This window comes from Plecotus auritus (genome assembly GCF_963455305.1).
Source record: "Plecotus auritus genome assembly, chromosome: 2".
Classification (NCBI taxonomy): domain Eukaryota; kingdom Metazoa; phylum Chordata; class Mammalia; order Chiroptera; family Vespertilionidae; genus Plecotus; species Plecotus auritus.
In genome coordinates, this window is record NC_137771.1 from 125,969,327 (window position 1) to 125,986,890 (window position 17,564).

At 37.8% G+C, this 17,564-nt stretch overlaps 1 protein-coding gene across 15 annotated transcripts in view; it reads left to right on the forward strand.

Moving 5' to 3' along the window:
* ROBO2 (roundabout guidance receptor 2) overlaps nucleotides 1-17,564 on the forward strand; it is a gene marked incomplete at its 3' end in the record, with an annotated part of 1,552,622 nt that overhangs the window by 1,070,568 nt on the left and 464,490 nt on the right. The gene's annotated exons all lie outside the window — the stretch shown is intronic.

A 17,564-nucleotide genomic window follows, 5' to 3' on the forward strand; every position in this document is an offset into this window, starting at 1 on the left:
TAACATACTGACTTATTTAGCTCAACTCTCAGAGGATGAGGCTGTGTCAATACTATGGAGATACCAGAGAAACTGTGAAACAAGTATGGTTTCTGATTTTCATGCAGTGTGAAGGAAAAACTGCCATTTGCTATTTCTTTCTTGTAAGCTGATACTCAGTACAATGTAACTTTAAATAAATAGAACCATAATATGATAGGATATAAGTGGAACCATAATATTTTTAAAATTTATGTAAGACCTGGTATCACAGAATTATCCTATTGCTAAGTTATTTATTAAATTGCAAATTTTGTTTTAGCTGAAGGACCTGTCTGAAGCATAAAAATAAATAGTATACCATTAAATAGTATGTTGTAATAAATAAAATCAGCACGGTGAATTTTTTGCTAATTAAATCAAAGTTAAGGCCCATGTTCTAGTAGTAACTATGGGTAGTAAGTTAACATGAACTTAAAACATGTAGCTATAGTAATGATATGTCAAACACTATGGACAGTGAACAAAGTCAATGATTTCTAGCTAGACAGCTCTTCCCTCCCTTCATTATTTGGAATGTCCTGCCTCTTGGGTAAACAGAGAAGGAGTAGTGACTCTAAACCACGTTTTAAGGAGTGTGTGCCTTCTTGGGCACAAAGAGAGATCCATGAACTCATTCCTGAATCCCAGAAGACACCTGAGGAAGGATTGAGAATTGAGTTTGGCTTTCAACTACCAAGTGTATACAGGTGGATGTTGGGTCGCTAAGAAAAGGGGGAGGGAGCCACTGCAGAAATATTTAACCCTGAGATTCTGTGGCTACACTTACTCTAATCCCAACTATATGGTCTGGATCAATCCTCAGCTGTATAGAAGATAATTCAGTGGTAAGACCAGTACAAACCATTAGCTACTGAGCCACAATGTAAGAAATAAATATGAAATAGAATTACAAGCTCTGCCCCCAAGTCAAAGATGCTCCACACTTTAGCATTTTCAAGGACATGTGAATCATAAGAGGTCAATCGTCTTTTGCCATGTTGGCACCCAACATTTTATTTTATTTTCTGATGAAATACCAACGCAATATTGTATAGATTCCCTAAAATATCCTAAAAGCTGTCATGAAAGCCATTTAGCAATTTTTTAATAAATGATGAATTTATTTAAATAAATGGCATTTTTTGGAGAGAATGTACTTCTTGATTATAGCAGGAGTTCATCATATTTTACACAAGCTATCCCTTGGGGGCATATTTTTTCAGTCAAAGACACAGAAAGATTTATTGGCTGTTTGAAGTAGATGTTTATTTGGTTCCCCAAACACTTTATTGCTTAACTGTCCATTGACAAATGTGCTGAAAGTCGAAAGAGTACGGGGTGAACTACGTTCAATTTAATGAAAGATTTAAAGGAAACTCTCCTGAAGAAAAGAAAAATGGGGCAACTTTTTAAAAGTTTACTTTTAGTAAACAATTGCATTTATTATTTTAGTGGCTATCTACCAAGACATGAATCATTCTAAGCAGAATGAAGGCTTTAGTCCTTGTCTCCAGTTACAGATTCCATGCTTAGAACTGCTTTATTTAACTAAAATGTACCACTAACTATATTGCTGTGGAATTGTGTAATGCTATTCCCAAGAGCAGCTTAGAATAGCTCCCCAGCTTTGAGTCTAGCCTTTATTCCTGGAGCTAGCAAGAATAGGTTGTCATGGAGCTAAGGAAGAAATCAGGAGACTATGTTTTATGTGAGAGGGCACTGTCTTCCTTTTGTAAAATTTTTGAATTGGCTGTGTTACAGCTACATTAGGCTGAGTGTTTAACAGACAGAAAATAAATACTCTGTATGTGGGGGTGTGGGGGGGGCTAGATCAAGTTTGTTGATGAGAGAGATTCCATATTCATATCCTGAATATGATGCCAGTTTATCACCTTCAATTATTCTCTCACAAATGCAAGGGCTTATCTTTGTCTCTTTGGTAAGAGTAATTTTGCTACTTATAGAATACTAGGGGCCCAGTGCACAAATTCGTGCACCTTGAAATAAACTATGGGCTGTGAGGCTGTGGTGGCACAGGGGTGGGTCTCAGGACATCCTCCATGCCCCTGTTTGGCCCCTCCCGCTGCAGCCCCCGGTCCCCTGTCTGCCTGCAGCCCTGCTCCCACCGCTGCCACTCCCACCCACTGACAGTGCAGAGTGATTGGGGCCAACGCTGTCAGTGGGTGTGAGCACCGGCTGCTGCCCTGATTGCGACCTCAGGAGCAGAGGGAGGTGGTGAATCCCTCAGGGTGATTCAGGGCCAGCAGCTGTGACTTGCACCTGCTGACAGCACCGAGCGATTGGGGCTGGCACTGGGTGCTGGCTGCAGGTGCAAGAGGCAGCTCTGGTGCCAACAGCAGGTGTGAGCACCAGGCAGGACTGTGGTGCATGGGAGCAAATAATTTTCAGTAATTACCAGAGGCTCGCCCCAATGACAGCGACCAGTGCCCCCACTCACCTGCTCCACCATCCTGCCATGGCCAAAGCATACCATGTTCCGTGCACACCCCCTAGTGGTCAGCGCACATCATAGCAACCAGTTGTTTGGTTGTTCGGTTGTTCTACCATTCTGTCTATTTGCATATTAGGGTTTTATACTAGTATATATAGATTTGCCCTATGGCCAGGAATTCTAAGTAATAGACTCATCTTCTGGGACAAAAGGCACTAGGCTGACTTAGCAAATGTTATGTGCTCACTCTTCTTCCTTTGGGTTGAATTTCTTTTCACCATTTCCCTTAGTGTTTTAAAGCAGCCAGTTGATCTTGATTTGAATCGAGATCTGTTACTTATTAATTATTTTATGTAAAGCAAGTAAAATTATGTTGTTAAATTACTAATAACACTTCCTCAAATTCTTGTGAAAGAAAAATTACTCAATAAAGTGAGTGTGGAATATCATTTGAATATAAATTTTTCTGGAAGGTAAGTCCATTAATTTTATTCTCATAAGTATAAATGTTATTTTTTACACTTTATTCTCATGAGGGTAAACTTTTAAAATATTTTTTTAAATTTGGATTTTTATTTCACTGAGCACTGAAAAAAAAGTGCTTTTTTGGGGTTCCTTCAAAATCACTAATGGTGAAGTATTCTGCTGTGACTTCTCTGTCATTTTTTACAATTGATACGCAGGGGAATGGCAAGCTCTGGGACTCTGATTGTGGGTTCTTGTCCTATGACATTTGAAGAATAAAACTTTTAGACTAAAAGATGTTAAGCAAAGTGTAGAAGTTTATTGCAAGCATGTACAACCTCCGCCGCCTATGGAAGGATCCCCAAAGGGGAACTTCCCCTGGAAAGGGGTCCCCAATTGAAAAAAAGCTGTTCTCTTTAAAAAGGGAAAAAACTAGTCCTCTGGTCTCTTTATCTATGGGTTTATAAATGTTGGCAGCTCTTTGTCTGTTCATGACACTCTCTAATTGGACCCTTCCTTATTTTATTTCCTCCGTGCTTTCCTAATTGGTCACTTTCCCCCTTATTCCTTACATGGTATCACTTTCAAAGCTCAACTGGGACACCCTCTTCTTCTTCCCCTTATCTTGTACTATTTTTCTGTCCTCTGTGTATGTAAGATAAACATTCTGGGGGCTTGGAGCTGTCTCTGACCCTCATGTATGTCTTCCTCTTCCATGGATGACTCCTTCCCTAAAACTGTCTTTCCTGGTTCTAACCTCCTTTCACAATTGCTTTTGCTTCAGATGATATTTCTTAAATGTTTCTGATCTAGAGAAGAATAAGAAAAGTTTTTGCAAGCTTTTAATAGAAAAGGATGTTTGGTCTTCACATGGTATCTGACAGTGAGCTTTATGTTCGAGTTACAAGTGATATTTAGTTTCAGCTGAATAATGTCATCTATCACATAAAAGTGAGGTTGTTAATTTAAATGTTAGAAATTTCATTGTTTTATATTTTAAAATTTTATAATTGCTCATGAACATAAACTTATGAAACCGAATTTTATACTTATGAATTCATAGCTACTTAAGTAAAATAAAACAAAAATTATTAATATTAGGAGTCAGAGAAAGTACTTTGTTAGATTTTATGCTAATTAAATTTCACAATAGATAATATAGATGTTGATGATGATGATGATGATGATGACAGTGATGATAGTGATGATGGTGTCATTTAGAACCTATTTTCACAACATAAAACTAAGAGCTGCCTGTAAAGTTTCTAAGTGTTAGATTTACTAATTTTTTCGTGGTTTTCTATGTGTAAGTTTTACTTGAGGAAACCTACCTTTATGGAAGCATTTCAAATAATTTGTATAAAAAGAGAAAAAAAAAACAATTGTTATATCATATCACACCAATATTATACTTGCAGGAAGTCAGATTATAAATGTTAAATATAGCTATTTTATTTAAAAAATCATAAGTAAAATGACTAGTCCACTTCAAAGTCACTATAATGTAGAATACCATATTAATTTTAGATGTAGAAAGGACTAGAACTGAATTCTGTCTTGTCTTTTGGTTGTTTTACTTTGTAATCTTGGTCAAATTACTTTATGTGTCATTTTAAATCTCCTCATCTGTATAACAGAGGCCTTCACACTAGCGTAGAAGATCATTCTGAAGATTTCGTCTGGTAATTGTCAAAGATGCCTGGACTGGACTGTCCCATATTAGGCTTTCAATACAATTGCAGTCTCCTCCTATTCTGTCTCTATCTTTCTGCAGGTGGAAATGCCTCCTCTTTTCCCCTTCAGTATCTGGTCCTCCTAATATCTCCTGCAGGAGACATGGCCGAACTGGGTGCTATATGCCTAAATGCAGTGCAGCTGAGAGAAGTCTATCACACTCTTAGTGGATTGTTAGTTTTAATCTTCAGGTTTAAACCTTTTTAAAAATCTTTCCTTAAAAGTCAAACTAATCATAGTACAGTTTTGGGCAATATTACTGAGCTATGCACATAAAATAGTAGCTGAGGCAGACACAAATTTTTTTCTTCAGAATCAAACATTAAAGAAATAATTGACTGGATCAGACACTCTCTTTGATATGATCCATTGTGTGATCAATAGATGATTGGATAGGGATGTTATACATATATTCAGTGGACATTACTCAGCTGTAAAAGTAATTAAATCTTGTCATTTGCAACAACTTGGATAGACTTAGAAAGTATTATGCTAAATGAAATAAGTCAGACAGAGAAAGACAAATGCATGATTTAACTTACAAATGGATTATAAAAAACAAAATAAATGAACTAGACAAACTATTTATGGTTTGTGTATACCAGGTGCTTTCTATATACCAAGCTATGTTTATAGCAGTCTATTTTAAGTTGATGGTTGCTTCAGTTTGAACACATTCTAAAATCACTATACTTTTACCCACTCTCCCAATATTTATGTTTTTGACATTATTTTCTATACTTTTGTGTGTGTGTTTGTGTGTATTCTTTAATTTATTGTTGTAATTATACATTATATTCATTCTTTTAAAAAATATTTTATTGATTTTTTACAGAGAGGAAGGGAGAGGGATAGAGAGTTAGAAACATTGATGAGAGAGAAACAGCGATCAGCTGCCTCCTGCACACTCCCTACTGGGGATGTGTCCGTAACCAAGGTACATGCCCTTGACCAGAATCGAACCTGGGACCCTTCAGTCCGCAGGCCGATGCTCTATCCACTGAGCCAAACTGGTTAGGGCTGATCTTCGTTCTTTTACTTTTTAACCTTTGTACTAATTTTATAGTTGGTTGTGTTTCTTTTTTTTGTCACTGAGAATATTTTTATTATATTTATATATATGTATATATATATATATATTTAAATATGTTCTTATTGATTTTAGAGAGAGAGAAAGGAAGAGAAAGAGAGAGGTAGAAACATCGATGAGTGAGAAACGTCAACATTGATGGTCTTAGGCGACCCTGCTAGCGGTTCTATTTTTAGAACCGCTAGCAGGGTCGCCTAAGACAATTGGAAAACACAGATATTTACATTATGATTCATAATGTTTAGTCCTTTTCCTGGTATTTGTTTTGTTTTGTTTTCATTTGGGACAGGTTTCTTTGTCTCCTCATGTTGGCTGCCTCCTTGTATTTGTTTCTATGTATTGGGTAGATCTGCTACGTCTCCTGGCTTTGACAGAGTGGTCTTATGTAGTAGTTGTTCTGTGAGGCCCAGTGATGCAGTCTCCCTGGTCACCTACCAGGCATGCCAGGAGTTTCCCTTATGTGAGTTGTGTGTGACCTCTCATTATGGTTGAGCCCTGATTGCTGTTGGCACATCACTGGGTGGGACTGACTCTTTGGCTGATTGGCTGTGAGGAATGACTGTAACTATAGTAGATTAGCTTTTTGCAGAAGCTGACCCTATGGAGTGGGATTTGCTTTAGCAGGCCTCTGCTGCCTGCCAAGTTCACCCTTTGGATATGTCACTTGTGGAGCTGGTTGGGTGGTACTCTGCTGTGTTCTGATGCCTGCACCATGTGTTTTGGTTCTGGGGCCTCATGGGAGGGGCTCCTGGGCAGGCCAAGTTCAGCTGTTTGCCTCTGCCCAGCTTGAGGCCACCTGGTAGAAACTACAAAATGATCTGCTGTTGGTTGTCAGCAATGCTGGGCTTGGAGGCACCTGGGAGAGTCGTGGCTGCAAACTGAGGTTGGCTGCCACTAGTGCCTGGTTTGGGGCTGCTTAGCATTGCCATGGGGCACACTGAGGCCAGCCAGTAATTGTGTGGGGTTCATGGACCTTTGAGAGATTTTAGGAAAGCCCACAGTGTCAGCTGCAACAGGTCATTTGCACAAAAAGCTACTGGAAGAGGTTCTGACAAGATGCCTGAGTTAGGGTGGGGCATTGTCTCCAGAAATCTGCAGGGCAGGGTGAATGGTGTTAGCTAAATTAATGGAGAGCTCAGATTTGCTGCTTGCCTGTGCCTGACAACTGGGTCGGAGAAGGCTCAACAAAGAAACCATGGTGTCTGCCAGTACTATTGTCCCTGGAGAGAGCTGCCCTTTAATCAGTCCCTCCAGCCCTTTCCCTGAAGCTAGTCAATTCAATCCTTCCATATGTTCCTTGTGGTTTTTTAGCCACTACCCTAGCATTGGAGCTCAGAGAGAGTTAGTTTGTGCGCAGAGTGCGTGTGTGGTCTCTTTTAAACTTAAAGAGCCTGGGTCTTCAGTAGGTCTTGGTTTCACTTATCCACTATCCACCCTAGTTTTCACAGCCAGATGTTATGGTGCTTTTCTTCCCTGGCACTGGAATCCAGGACTGGGGGGCCTGGTGTGGGTCTGAGACCCTTCCCTCTTCCTGTGATATCCCTCCCATTTGTTTCTTAATCTCTGCACTGTGAGTATGGGACCTGCCTCTTCTTTGTCTGCCCCTCCTACCTGTTTTGATAATCAGCTAATCTTCAGGTGGTTCTCATGATGGTTGTTCAAAAACTTAGTTGTAATTTTGATGTGGTTTGGGGAGGAGGAGAGCACATCATTTACATACTCTACTCTCTTAAGTGGAAGTCTTCAACTTTACTTTAATGAGAATATTAGGCAGATAATTGTGGTTCCTAGGAGATATTTTTAAAACACGTATTTAGAAATTAACAGTAGAAGTTTATACAAGCAAAGGAAGTATTACTACAAGTTAAACCAAGTATTTAAATCTACTTATGTGGAAATAGTATTTTAAAACAAATTGAGTAGAGAAAAATGATATATCTAAAAGTCATTCTCATAAATAGCTACATAAGATAAACTGCAGATATGTTTAATATTCATTGTATAGCTCTATTAAAAATTTCCTTAAATTTTATTTTTTTTTAAAAAACTGAAATCTAGTATCAAGGTATTGTGAGATGTGTGTTCTGAAATAAAACAAAGATTTCTCTGAGTAGATAGAATCAAAATCTAGTTGGGCAAAGAAAATCATACAATGAGATCAGTGGGTCTGGATGAGCATAAAATGATAGAATATTGATTTTTTTTTATTTTTTGCCACTGATAAATAGTAACATATATGAGAAGCAGGCCAATGGCATATTCTTCCATTCTAAATATTTGAGTTTTAAAAAGATTATAGTTTTTTATAGATACAGATGTGGATTGTAAGCTCTAGATACTGATACATTAAAGCAGAAATAATGGTAATGAAATAACCTAGAACCATGAATATAAGTTGACATTTTAAAAGAATCCTTATCCACAATAGTTGAAATATACTTTTAAAATAAAAAGGACATATATAGAGCATAATTATTCTTTTGAGAATATGGGTTTTATTTATTTATTTTTGCTTTATCACTATATTTAATGTAGCTAAGTAGTTACTTTTGATTTTGAGAGATAATAAAAATATTGCTTTGTTTTTTCTTTAAAGACAATTTTCTGCTGTTCTAATGAATAATGATTGTTATATTACATCAATGTATTTATGTTTTAATTGGATCAATACAGAGGTTAATTTGTCTAATGTGGTAGGTGTTTTCCATGTAGTAAAAAGAAGATCAAACCTTTGAAGAATTTTTACAATGTAGTAAGTAATTAAAGCATTTGTTTTTTGAATTTTTGAGAGAATGATGATTTGGACCCCTTTCTCTAATCTGGGAACCTAAAATCTGAAAACTAAGCCATCAAAGATTCTTAGAGTCTTACTAGGGGTCCAGTGCAGGAATTCATGCACCTTGAAAGGAACTGTGGGCCAGGAGGCAGGTCTCGGCCCATTCTCCATGCCCCCGCTCCGCCCCTCCTCCCACAGCCCCCGGTCCCTTGTCTACTGGCAGCCTAGCTCCCACCACCACTACTCGCACCTGCTGATGGTGCCAAGTGATTGGGGCCAGTGCCGGGCACTGGCAGCAGGTGCAAGCAGCGGCTCCGGCACCAGCAGCAGGTGCAAAGAATTTTCAGTAACCACCAGAGGCTCGCCCCAATGACAGTAACCGGCGTCCCGCATTGATCTGGTGCCGTAGCTCACCTGCGCCACATCCCGCCAGAGCCGATGTCCACCATGTTCTGTGCTCTGCCACCTGCTGCCAATACCCGCCATGTTCCGCACGTGCCCCCTGGTGGTCAGTGCATGTCATAGTGACCAGTTGTTCGGTTGTTCCACTGTTTGGTCTCTTTGCATATTAGAGTTTTATATATATATAGATATGATGTTAAGGTTCAATGCTTTTCAGAACTCTTAGAAAACAGAAATTTCTTCTATTTTTTAAAGTTTGCTTTATTATTAATCTTTTTATTGGTTTTCAAATTAGAAAAATTAAAACAGTTCTGGAATAATATTCCTTAAAGGCCTTAGTCTGTTTTAGGCACTGATTCCACTTGCTTTTATTTAACTCTTATTTCTTTATTGAACCACCATGTCCACTTTACAAAGAGAAAACCCAGGGTCATAGGGGTTAAGTGTCATGTTCAAAGTTACCCAGCAACAAAGTGCCAAAATAAGAACAAGGTCCCAGATCTTCTGACCCGAGATCTAATGGCCTTTCCATTAAACCTCAATTGTCAATTTTGAGTATAATAGGGAAAAGCTATGATATCTTTTCCTAGAGAGAGAAATATATTGAAATGTAAACTTTATACTTGACTGTTAAAGCTTGAACTAGAGAAGGTTAAGAGTTTTCACTAAGATCCAAACTATTTAGGGAGGTAGAATTTAGATGAACACTGGGGAGATTAGACTTTATTTTAGTAAAAGAAACATGCAAATGTGATATTACCCAGTGGAATATGAATTGGGGGAACCAAAATCTTTTTAGAGGTTTTCAATTCAAATTAATTTGTATGAATCTAAAAGTAGAGAAAGCCTCTCTTAAAGGCACATATAAATTTAAACAAAAGTGTTGGCAAATTTGTAAGAATTAATAAAACAAGTCCAGTGTAAAGCATTCCATGTTTTAAAAATAATCAACTAGTAGATGTAGTATAGACAATTAATATGGTTAAGACTTATTCTTTGGAGTTCCTAACCATGTGACCACAAATCTATACTGCCACCATGTGGTTGTATGCATATTGCAGATGCAGGCTCCAGTGGGTAACCTCTGAAATACTGAGAAGTAATAAATTATATACAGCGGTAGCTAAACTCTTAATTTCTGAATTAAGAATTTAATAGTTTGGGGGAGTACAGTATACTTCTAGATTTGCTTTTACTAAAGCAAATCAGGAACCCTGTAGATTTGAAGAGCAAAGCTATTTTATAGACATCACAGGATATAAACCAGGACTAAGAGTAGGAACTAAATTTCATTTCAGATTATTTTGTGTTCATGGTGGAACAAGCCATTCTGTTTTTAAGCAGATCTTAAACACCAACACAATTTTCATCTGGAAAATACATTTAATCAATTCTGTAGAAAGCAATGAGAAAACAGGCTTGCCAAAGGAAATCCAGTGGGTATGTGAGAATAGAAGTCTTCCACTTCTTCACATTTAACCGAATTCATCAAACTGACCAGCAGTGGTCCTGTCTGGAGATTGATTACTTTCTGCAGTATGCAAGCCCACTGTTGTCAGTCTTGAGGATGATTTTAAGTTATCACACAAAAATATATTTGATTCTGAAATGATCCACTATTGAAGTTCAATATGTGAAAGCTAATGTGTCTCTGTCATTAACCCAAGGAGGCCACCTGATTGTCAACAGTTGATCTAAATTTTGTTTGTATTTAGATAATTTGTCTTTTGGTGCCAATCATCGATACTCCTGTTTAAAGTTCACCACCAGAAATGGGAAATAGTAGAGATGATAATAAAAAAACAAATGTAAAATTCTTTCTATTTTAAAATCCTAGAAATATTAAAAACTTCAATACTTAAGTATCACCCACTTAGATTACATTTTATAATGTTTAAGAATGTGTGAAATATATCTTTGTACTAAAAGCAAGTCTGTACTAATTATAAGGTACGTAATTTGGAAAAATTATTTAATATCTTTCCCTATGTGCATAATGAGAATGATATCAGCATCATAAAAATTTCACAGAGGTTATAGGATTAAAATGATGGTGTGTTTCTCAATAAGAATGGTGTGTGTGTGTGTGTGTGTGTGTGTACATCTTTGTGTTAAAACTATAAGCAAAACTATTTTATTCAGCATAAACATCTTGACATCTCATATTTTTTTAACTTAATGGAGGGAGGCTTCAATATTAGTTAAAAAAAACCTGTTGCCAAGTACTTTATTTGTGGAGAATACTTATGGAGAATAAAGAGGAATAAGCTAGTTTCATAAGAGCCTTTTGCTAAGAGCAGGGTATGAAACCAGGATTCTCAAGGAACACCAAAACAAACAAGTCTGAGCGAGCCAGCCAGCTCAGCCTCAGTAATTTTCATTGTGCATCAGTGATTCCTCATGCAATTTTTTGAAAGTGGTCTCCAAATTATGTATTAATATGGCACTGCTAATGAAAGCCCTCCTAGAATACAACCTCATTAGATCTCACTGTGGTGTTTTTGTTGTTGTTGTTGTTGTTTTTGCTAATCCACAAATTCTGTCTTTCTTGGTGGACACCTGGTGGTCCCCCTCCCCTTCCTATATCTCAGGAGAGATGTAATTGCCAAGGGGTGGCACAAGGTTTCATATTACCTAGATGTGTGGCTTATGCAAACTCTTCTACTGACTGTCATCAGTAATTAGGAGTTATCAAAACACTTGGCTCATTTACACTTGATAATCTGAAATGAGGGTCCCTGTGATCCCCAGCTTCTGTTTTATTATTTAAATACACAGAATGCCCAAAGTAGACTGGGCCCTAAGCGATATCATATCAGGGAAAAGAATGGCTTTTCATTGAACAGGATGGAGCCCAAAGGTTATGACAAGGCAGAACAAACACAGCCTAGTGAATGGTCTTTATTGCTGAGGAACTTGAGAGAGCAGGTGGGATTTTAGGAGCTCTTGAATACAGAGATGACTGGACCAAGCAAAATTTAATTGGCAAGCTGTTGTGGGCAAATGCAGAGACCATGAAAATGGGCATGCATTTTGGAGTTCAGTAGGGGGACAAATAAAGTGTATCAAACAGGATGATAGCTAGAAATAATAAGAAATTGCTATATATTGATTTAAATAAATAAAAAGTGTTAATTTTTAGAAAAGCAAACTCAGTAAAATTAAGAACAATTAAGTCTGTGTGTAAACACCAAAAACACTTGGTAAAACATGGTTGAACTTACGTTTTAGTGTTTTTTTTTTTCTTTATTGATTAAGGTATTACATATGTGTCCTTATCCCCTCATTATCCCCCCACAACCGCCCCGCTTGTGCCCTCACCCCCCACTAGTGTCTTTGTCCATTGGTTAGGCTTACATGCATGCATACAAGTCCTTTGATTGATCTCTCCCCCTTCCCCCACCCTCCCCTATCTTCCCTCTGAGGTTTGGCAGTTTGATTGATGTGTCTCTGTCTCTGGATCTGTTTTTGTTCATTAGTTTATGTTGTTCATTATATTCCACAAATGAGTGAGATCATGTGATATTTGTCTTTCTCTGATTGACTTATTTTGCTTAGCATAATGCTTTCCAGGTCCATCCATGCTGTTTCAAATGGTAGGAGTTCCTTCATTTTTACAGCAGAGTAGTATTCCATTGTGTAGATGTACCACAGTTTTCTAATCCACTCACCTGCTGATCGGCACTTAGACTATTTCCAAATTTTAGCTATTGTAAATTGTGCTTCTATGAACATAGGGGTGCATATATCCTTTCTGACTGGTGTTTCTAATTTCTTGGGATGTATTCCTAGAAGTGGGATCACGGGGTCAAATGGGAGTTCCATTTTTAGTTTTTTGAGGAAACTCCATACTGTTCTCCCCAGCAGCAATTCTGAGAAAGAAGAACAAAATAGGAGGGATCTCAATTCCAGATATCAAGCTGTATTACAAAGCCACTGTTTCCAAAACTGCCTGGTACTGGCACAAGAACAGACATATAGACCAATGGAATAGGATAGACCAGTGGTCGGCAAACTCATTAGTCAACGGAGCCAAATATCAACAGTACAACGATTAAAATTTCTTTTGAGAGCCAAATTTTTAAAACTTAAACTTCTTCTAATGCCACTTCTTCAAAATAGACTCACCCAGGCCGTGGTATTTTGTGGAAGAGCCACACTCAAGGGGCCAAAGAGCCGCATGTGGCTCGCGAGCCGCAGTTTGCCGACCACTGGGATAGAGAACCCAGAAGCCAACCCAAACCACTTTGCTCAATTAATATTTGACAAATGAAGCAAGAACATACAATGGAGTCAAGACAGTCTCTTTAATAAATAGTGTTGGGAAAATTGGACAGATACATGCAAAAAATAATGAAACTAGACCACCAACTTAACCATACACAAAAATAAACTCAAAATGGATAAAGGACTTAAACATAAGACGGGAAACCATAAAAATCTTAGAGGAATCCACAGGCAGCAAAATCTCAGATATATGTCATAGCAATATCTTCACCGATATAGCTCCTAGGGCAATAGAAACTAAAGAAAAAATAAACAAATGGGACTGCATCAAAATAAAAAGCTTCTGCACAGCAAAAGAAACCATCAACAAAACAACAAGAAAGCCCACTGCAAGGGAGAACATATTTGCCAATGGTATCTCCGATAAGGGTTAATCTCCAACATTTACAGGGAACTCATACAACTTAACAAAAGGAAGATAAACAATCCAATCAAAAAATGGGCAAAGGACCTAAATAGATACTTTTCAAAAGAGACATACAAACGTACAGAAGGCCAAGAGACATATGAAAACATGCTCAAAGTCACTAAATCATCCAAGAGATGCAAATCAAAATGCCAATGAGGTACCATCTCACACCTGTCAGAATGGCTATCATCAACAAATCAACAAACAACAAGTGCTGGCGAGGATGTAGAGGAATGAACTTGTTTTCAGCAGCATAAGCTTACCATAGGATTGACTACATAACTACTGTGACTATTTGGACAGAGTCAGGGCTCTTAAGGTTTTATAATTCCAATTTAGGACATGAGAAATCAGTAGTATAACTGAAGATATTACCAGTATTTTCAGATTATATTATTGGTTAAGACACAATGGCACATCTTGAGGAAAAATCAAGTATAATAAGGAACAATGCCATAATAATTGATAATAATATGTCAGGATAGATTATTTGAATCTCTTTACAATAAAATGCTTTGTTATAATGCCGTTTAAGCATTTCTTTAGCCAACATGTCTTGAATTGAATCTGAGGAAAGTAACTTGTGTTAAGCTCTTGACAGTAAGTTTATGACAAATGTCAGAAATTTTATAACTTATTGATGAGACACAGTCCGTAAGATTGAAATATTGTGCTAGCACGTCAGAGGGGGCATTATTCCCTGATAAGTATGTATGAGAGGTCCCAATGGCAGATCTCATTCAAATTCACTGTACAGATTTCAGGTGAAAATAATGCTGGAAATTTTAGGTTAACTCTTAAGTTAGAAGCAGGATCATGGCTCTTTTAAGTTATAACCTAACTAATTAGAAAATATACTTAATAACAATGGGAGAACATGGCTACTAATGAAGTTTAAGTCTGTGTTACATTTTACCTAATCATATATTTTTCCTCAATTTTCTTAACTTTAGAAGTTGAAAAAGTATACGGATTTTTCTCAGAGGACCAGATCATTTTAAAAGACCAAGTAAAACTTTCCAGTATTTCAATATTCTCCTTGCTGAATTAATTGCCCATGATCCTATTCTCTAAAATTCTACCTCTGCATCAATGCCTAGTATAAATGCCTCCTCAGTGACCTTCTGTCAGTAAATAAGCTAGGTTTCACTTCTCAATTTCCTAAATGTCATTCTTTGGGAATCTTCCCTCTTATCCATATGCAGATATTTATGTATCTAGACATTTCCCCATTCAGGTTGCCTTGAGGACAAAATGTCGTTCAGTTCACAGGTACTTTGCAAAAGCCCTTCATGATTGGCCTTTGCTGCCCACTCCACCTTTACCTCTTCCATATTCTCCTCCCATTTTATATTCCAGTTCTTTAAACAACTGGCTGAGCTCTAAACACTCCATTTTCCTTTCTTGGGTTGTTTTTTCTCTGTCTATTCCCTTGGCTAATTCCTTCTAAGCCTTCAGTTCCCAGGGGAGGTCTCCCATGCTATGTGGAGACCTCCTGATACTCTTCCCATATTCATGTCCAATTGAATCACCCTTCTCTGTGTTCTCAGGAAATGATCTTCTGCTGTTATAGTTAGCATTTCACACGTTATTACCTGTTTCTTGTCTGTCTCTTTGAACAGAATTTCCTCTCTCCTGGAGATGAGAATCACAGGGCACATGTCAGTGTTCCATAAATAGCAGGGAATAAACACATGAATTAGCTTTAGTTGAATGTAGCCACCATGAGAGTTAGGAGTTTGTTTTGTATATTCTTTTTTTAAATTTATCATTATTGTTGAACATATCACAGATGTCCCTTTTTTTGCCCCAATGACCCTTTCTAGCCTGCACCCAACCCCCACCCCAGGCCTTCACCATACTAATTGTGTATATTCTTATATCTCTGATGCTTGGAACAGTGCCTGACCCATAGTAAATCATCAATAAAATAGTTGCTACATGAAGAAACTAATAAATGAATAAAAATATTGTACATTTTAAAAAAGAAAACGATTGTTTGCTAAGAGGTTGTATCATATGTGATAATTATAGCTGAAGGGAAGAACTAAGAATTTAAATGACAAACAGATTGGTGAGAGTAAGGAGAGCTTAATATTTTGAAGGAGGTAAAATAAAGAGCAGGAACAAAAAAGGATGATTGCATATGAGCTGCCATCCTTTGACAAATAAACCCTTATTCGCCGAAATTTCACCTTAGCATTTCAGCAGCTGGCAATAATAAAAGGAGTAAGATACATGAAAAATCACATGCCATTTCACAATCACTTCCGTGCTTTGTCTGTTTGCTCCATTGTGATGGTTCAGATGGCTCCATTTGACCCTAACCCCTAGCTGTTCCAGCCTCAGAACCAATATTTATTGCCACATATGGGCTGTGCATGGCAGGTGCAAACTCCAGATGCCAAGCTTTGGAATGTATTTTTACGGCGGCACCATCTGGGGCTCTGGCCAGCCTTCTTCATTGTCTCTTGCATGGTTATACTAATAGCTTTACTGGGCCCTGGTGCTACCTGTGGGATATGCTGAGGGCCAGGCCATTTATGAGATTTTTTCGTAATTCTGGTTAGAATTTCCCTTTGAATGACTCTCACATACTAGCATCCTATTTCTTTGTTATATATCTGCAATGTCTTATAGAAGTAATAAAACAGGTGGTCACTGAGACTAAGAAAGAAGGGGACTGTTGTCACAACACTAAGTTAGGATGTGTCTTACAGATCAACAGCAGCCCATTTGTGGATTTGGGAAAATATGAATATGAATATGTAATTTATTACATATATGTATTTAACACATTTATCATTGAAATGAAATACATACCTTAATATAGCCCTATATCCAACCTATTGAAATACCATATTGATCTCTATTGACTTAAAAATGGTCCACAGCACAACTAACCAGCATTTTAATTTATGTGTAATTGGGGGGAAAAAGTGTTATTTCTGGGCAATCACTAGACTGAGTGGTTTGAAGATTCATCTGCAAGTCAGGACCATTTGTAATCCTCAAATCTGTGATTAAAGAAATTTCTCAAAGATGAAGCAGATTGATTCACTGTTTTAAACTGCAATAAATCCATCATTTTAAATTTAGCAATATAGCACAAAGAAGATTCAGCTCAAACAGTAAGTTAATGTGTTATATCCAGCAAAAGGAATTGAATCTGGGAGTTTAATGACTTACCCAAGGTCACACAGGCCATAGAGACAGAGTGGAAGTGAAGATGAGGTTGGTACAATTATTTGAAGACAGCATGACTGTCAGTAAGATCATTCACAATAATCGAGTCTCTGAAACGATGCAATGACCTAATAATTGTGCGATGTCCCCTCCACTTTCACTGCACTGACATTGTGCTGCCCCATTGGGTAACCTCACCTTGGGTGGTGGCTTTGAGGGTAGGGGCTGTGGAGCAATCTGCAGAGCATGGCTGCAGACAGGCTGGGACCGAGGAAACTGCATCGGTTTGACCTCTGAAACCTTGTTCTGGTTTCTGGGCTTCCTGGGAATGTCCCTGTCAGGCTGCCACCCAGATGAAATGAGGCCCAAGGTCCTAACTGCCCTGTTACATATCTGAAGAGATATTTCAGGGTGAAGAGAGTGTAAGGGAAAGTAATTGATTTGGAGCTCTGCCTCTGCTCTCTATGTCTGGAATTGAAACAGGTGCTTCATTTTCAATAAGGCCAGGTAGGGAGATAGAGACAGAAGTTTCATACGTGCCAGGGCCAAAGTGACAAATGTGTGCTTGCTGAACACACAGGAGGTTCTAAGAAGCAGAATTACAAGTTATGTAACCACTTAAGAAAATGGCTACAACTGGATCCAAGGGAAGGCTGATACTGTCTCCAAAGACACTTTAAATAGGAATGAGTTTGTGTAGCCTTTCTCTAGACTGAGAAGAGACCTTTTTAATGATGTCTTG